This window comes from Vicugna pacos, chromosome 29, assembly GCF_048564905.1.
Source record: "Vicugna pacos chromosome 29, VicPac4, whole genome shotgun sequence".
Lineage (NCBI taxonomy): Eukaryota > Metazoa > Chordata > Mammalia > Artiodactyla > Camelidae > Vicugna > Vicugna pacos.
Window position 1 is genome coordinate 8,586,131 of NC_133015.1, and position 6,164 is coordinate 8,592,294.

The window sequence follows — 6,164 nt, forward strand, 5'->3', positions numbered from 1 at the left end:
CACCGCGACACACCAAGGGGCCTCTCTGGGCATCTGGGTTTTCCACTGGGGAAAACAAACAGCCCAACATGGACATCCAGCTTCTTTATCATTGCTTGGTGCTTCCCAAGAAGCCCAGGGAAACCTGCACGGCTTGACTACTGAGAATCAGATAGAAACAGAGGATGGAAGAACTTACAGCAGCCAGCGCTGTCCCTGTTAGAGTGGCTACTATCAAAAAGACAAGGAGTAACAAAAATATGGGGAAAGGGAACCCTCGTGTACTGTTGGTGGAAATGTAAATTGGCGCAGCCACTATGGACAATAATATGGAAGTTCCTCAAAAAATTAAACATGGAACTACCATATGATTCAGCAATTCCACTGGAATATATATCCCGAGAAAATAAAATCACTGTCTTGAAGAGATATCTGCACCCCTATGTTGATTGCAGCATTACTTACAGTAGGCAAGTCATGGAAACAACCTGTGTCTGTTGACAGGTGAATGGATAAAGAAAAGGCGAATGGAAAGAAAATAATGAATAGAGTATATATATATTTGAAATTTTTATTGAAGTAGAGCTGATTTACAATGTTAGTTTCAGGTGTACAGCAAAGTGATTCAGTTGTACATATACGTACATATAAATAATGAATAGGGTATTGTTCAGCCATAAAAAGGAAGGAAATCCTGCCATTTGCAACAACACAGATGAGCCTTGAGGACATTATGTTAAATAAAATAAGTCAGGCAGAGAAAGACAAATACTGTCTGAGCTCACTTATATGTGGAATCTAAAAAAAAACTACAACTCAAAAACAGAACCAATTGGTGGTCGCCAGGTAAGAGGTGAGAGGGGAAAATGGGGGAAGGCAGTCAAAGGGTAAAAACTCCCAATTGTAAGATGAGTGAGTTCCGGGGACAGAATGTACAGCATGGTGACTGTAGTTAACAAGAGTGTACCGTATTTTTGAAAGTTGCTAAGAGAGACGATATTAAACTGACAAGAACAGATACTACACTTGATCTTAGCCAAAAGACCAAGAAGCGACTACCTCCAAACTTCTTTAAATCCTCCTTTTCTCCCATTGAACTGCTCAGTTCAGCTTGACAGCCCAGTACCTAATCTTCACAGAGCCCACTGTCCCTTCCCCACCCCACCCCGCTTTCACTCTCAAGTTCAGAGATTTTATTTCCTAGTCCCTGTTTCCTACACATCTGAGCTCTTTATTATGTAAATTGTCTTAACCTCTTTGCTAAACTGTTGTCTTCTCCTAAGAATACACATATTCTAAACCTGTTCAATTTGCTAGCCCCCCTGTAGCTACTGAGCACTGGAAATGTGGCTAAGCCAATCTGAGATATGAGGCAAGTGTATACACACTAAATTTCAAAGACTAAGTATGAAAAAAGAATGTAAACTATCTCCTTAATAATTTTAAAAATTGATTGCATATTGAAATGATAATATTTTGGATCTATCGGGTTAAATAAAATATATGATTAAAATAAAAAAAAAAACAAGTGCACAGGATTCACCTTCACATAACATTTCTGAGAGCTTGACATGAGAAAAACTTTGCTTTTATTATGTAGTATTTTAAATATTCAAACTCTTTTTCTTCTAGTGCACGAGCCCATCATTTTTCACGTTTTCATTGTCGCCTCAATGAATGAACTTATTTCATTGCCACCAAGAGAAAAAAAGACCTTTATTACACTACAGAATCAAAAAAGATTATGAATAATTATTCATATAAGCTACATCTGCAAGGCAATTAGAAGGAGTCACTTGTTTTTTTTAACGTCTCTGCGAGATTCCTCCTCTGACTCTGCTATTACAGGTCGATGCTTCCAAATATGAAAAAATAGAAATAACCTGATTTTCAAATGGAAAAAGATACAGAGAAATAGTGCCTAAAAAAAAGTCAAATATCCACTCAAGTGCATTATTCCGAAGTATATCTTGTTTTATTCTTTTTCTTCCTAATCTGTCCCATTATTCATGAATAAAATGAACCCATTGAACCTTTTTGATTTAGTACCATTTGTTGAGCTTATCCCAGGCTAAACTGAGAACTAGGCAATGCCTGCTGTTAGCATCCTTTCTGAGCCACCTTATTCTGTCGCATTCATCTGTATGGTCCTCAGGCTACTTGGGGAGGGTCCCCCACTAAGTGCAACACTTGGTTCCTCCTTCCTAGATATTATCCCAGATCACCTTTTGATAGTGCATGTATGCAGAAGGTCATCTCTGCAAATGACCTACCATAGCTAGGAAAAAATGATGTATGATTTTTAAAACACAGAGAAATCCAAATGACAAATATCCTAAGGATAAAAAAATAGCACAGAGGAAAAGAATGGACGGTTATAAAATAAATTGAAACATTTATTCTAAGCATTAAGCAAATATAAAGTTAAGTAAACGTTGTCTTAATATCATTCAAACCTTGCCTTTTTTTTTCAAAATGGTTTTATCCATTAGGAAAGATTATATTAAACATCATTTAAATATTCAAGCCCTGAGGCACAACAGGTCATGAATTGTATTAATTTGCACAAAATGAAAGTTTGCATAAATGGCCAAACATAGTTTCCATCCTAGAATATTTTATCATAATTATGAAATATCGTATTCAAGTGCTAGTGGATGGCTTGAACAAACTGGAAACATATCACCAGTTCAGTGCTCTGACTGTGAAATGAGCAGTATTTACTCTTGAAAACTTCACTCAAGTAATGAGGCACATTAATTCTGAGCAGTGCTTCAGTTATTGCTCTGAATTTAATCTAATCTTTTAATTCTTCTCTGCCTATAAAAAATTCATGGACTGGGTTTCATGTATCCCCTGTTTCTGGTAAGCACATACCTTGCTTCTAATTTGAGATATAGCTAAGAACAAGACAGGGCAGGGGAAAATGCTTGATCTTGCTATAAAGTACAAAGTACACGACCAGAGAGAGCTCATTAAAGTCAGAAAATACCTTATGTGAAATTTTGTGAGAGTCTCTGACTAACTCTACTCTTGTGATAGTCTACTTTGGAATTCAAATACTACAAAAATACTCATTTTTTCCCTCTGTATTTCCCCGAGCTCTGAGATCACTCATTTCTGTCTCTGGTTCATCCTCTCTTTTCCTGCTTTTTGCACACCTCAAAACTCCTTCAAGTTCAGCCTACCCATGCCTGGCCCTTAACTATCCTCTCTTGTGTTTTATTTTTTTTTATTATTATTTTTTTAATGTAAGCTTTAGTTCACTGCTAGAGATTTTCCTCGAGACTTTCTTTACTCTTTCAATGGAAATGTGGCTTCCTCAAATGGCACTATAGATGTAGATTTGGATGTGGATATAGATGATAGACTGTTGCCTTCTTTTGTGATTTTTGTGAACTCAGAAAGGCTCCACCTGTTCTCAGCAATTCAGTGCCTTTTACATTTCAACTATGTCCTGCCTTTGCTTCATTTGGACATTGGGTCCATTCTACTGTTCACATTACTCTCTTCCTATTTCTTATCTCCCACTAAGCAATTAGCAACTTAAATATTCACATTGAACATAAGATGCCAAACCAAAGTTCCTTACTCAACATACTACCGGTGACCTTAACTTCCACTTCCTAACACTATTCTTATTACTCTCACATCCTGGATTTTGTCATTACCAACCCAGCTCCATCGCATAGATTGCCGACTTGTTTTTATCTGACACTGAGCTGACATTTTTTTTTGGTTACAGTTGCTACATCTTAGTCACTTTTTTCAGGAACAAGCATTTTCTCTCTCCTCCTTTGTCCCCTTTGCATAGGTTGGTGCAGTAGAGAGAGTAAGAGGCAGAAGGTCTGAGTCTCTGTCTTCTTCCACCACGAGGTAGCTGAGTGACCTTAGTTCACTTCTTTGGTTTTTCAGCTTCTTTTTTTGCACAATGGAAACAAAATAAAAACCTATTTCACAAGATGAAGTGAATTCTCAATGGACTGAGTTGAAGTTCTGGTGAATATTATTGAACCTATAAATCGTCTTGAAGTTGTTGTTTGTGGTTGCAATCACAAGGGAAATATTTTTAACCAAGCACCATAATGAGCAGTCACCAAGCATGCCCAGTCATCTTGTAACTGTAAAATGATGACATGTTTGTAGGCGTGTGATAGGGAAGTTCATCAAGAAGACGTGACCACTGGTTTGACCTGTGGGCTGGACCTGGCATTGGAAGGCTGCTCACTCCACCCCTTCCCCCATCCTTGGAATGTGTGCTCCACTTGCCTTTCCTGAGCTAGGAGCTACCCAAGGACACAGCCTTGAGATAGTAATGTGGTGTTGCAACCATCTGGACTATGCATGTGACTGAACGTTTTAAAGCCTCTCTGTAAACTTACAAGATTTGGAAGTGGGTCAGAAATCTACTTGTCTTGAGGCTGCCCAAGACAAGGCATGTGGGTCGATCCCCCCTGCCACCTGCCAGTCTGGAGCAACCTGCCTCTTTCTTCCGTCTCACCTGAGCCTCCGTGTCCAGGGGCAAATTCCAGATTATGCCCAGCAAACTTTTGAGGAGGAGCATATGGAAAGTTCTAGGAGGTCTGACCAATGCAGATCTACTACACAGCCTTCGGTGAGTAATAAATGAGCTACTATCTGGAAAACATTTTGGCACATGGATTTATTTACCTCTTTGCCTTTCTGTGGTATCATTTCTTGGATTTGCTTTATCTGCTTTTGCATTTAGCTCACAGAATGTTGCTGAAAAAGTCATTTAGTGGTGAAATGATTTATTACGCTGAAGATTTATGACATCTAATTTCAGTTGGGCTTCCACCATCACTCCTTTCTTTTCTTGTTTCTCTCATAGATCACTCTCCCTGACCTGTCATCCTTCTCTCCCTAGGCTCCTAGTACCATCTTCTCTCTTCATTTCAGTCCAGCTCATCTCACAAAGTAGACTTATGTCTTTTAACTGGACTTAGCAGCTATGAGAACTTTGTTTTAAATTAATGGTGTATCATTCATTACTATTCCTTCCAAGGTGAATCGCAGAGGCAAATTTGAGTCTTTTGCCTTTTAATTCTATTTGCCTTTAGTTCAGTTTAATTCAATTCCTTTGCACCTCCAGTTACTTGCTAAATCCTATATTCTTTCGTATTTTTCTTATTAAAATTTGTGCTATTGTCCTAGGTCCAGTTCTCATCATCAAAATCTGAGTGTCCTCAATGAGTCCTACCTATTTCTTATCCAGTTCATCTTGCACATTTCTCTCAACCTAGATTTTTCTCCAGAGCCAGGCCTCTTGTCAACACACCCATCCTACCCTGGTCCCAAATATTACATACACTACTCAGCTTCCATTCCTGCATGGAACTGTGGAAAAATCACCAAAGTTTTCACAGAACACTGAGCCAATGGCATCAATCTTCCTTAGAAAACAACTTATTCTGATTAAAGGAGGGAAGGTGTACTTCCAAGGAATGAGACTCATGGAATCGTCTAGCTTCCCAACTTACACAGCGGTTGTAGAAACCACGGGGTGAGTCAGGAAAGAGGTATTTGGATACAAAATTCACTTTTAAGTTCTGACTACTTGATTTTCAGATGGTTTAAAGGAAGCTTTTGCTTCCATCATCTGAGAGTTCTCCATGAAACAGCTGCTCATAAGAAGTCTGATGCCAAGAAAGATGGAATACATTGGCCCTGAAATGGCTCACACCATGAGAGGTTATTGCCATGGCTCACACCATGAGAGGTTATTGCCATCTAATGATAACCCATATTATCATTAGAAAAACTTAAATATCTCTTTATTCATTAATTCTTTATTAATCAATATATTTTATGTGTGCCTATTACATGTCAAGCACAGAGCCAGTTGGTGACAAAATCAAAATCCGTATCAGGTCTTATATATCAAAGCCCACGTTTGCTAGACCACAGCCCGAGGCCTTTTCCTAAGCACATGCCCAGGGTGAAAATATTTTTCTCTGTTTCACTGAAGAGTAATAAAGTGATTTCTAAACCATAGTAATCATAACTTCAGATGAAAGCAGTCAGATTCACAAAGCCTGCATACTTAGGGCAACTAACACTTTTGATTCTCGGGCAATTACGGATGGAACAAAGGACAATAGATCATCTCACTCTATGATCCTCTGAGATGGTTCCAGGGATATTTTCAGTGTTCTCCATGGAGC

General features: G+C 38.5%; 1 pseudogene; it reads right to left on the minus strand.

Moving 5' to 3' along the window:
- Positions 1 to 937: 937 nt before the first annotated feature.
- LOC116286045 (U2 spliceosomal RNA) lies at positions 938 to 1,035 on the minus strand (annotated as a pseudogene).
- Between the last annotated feature and the right edge of the window lie 5,129 nt (positions 1,036 to 6,164).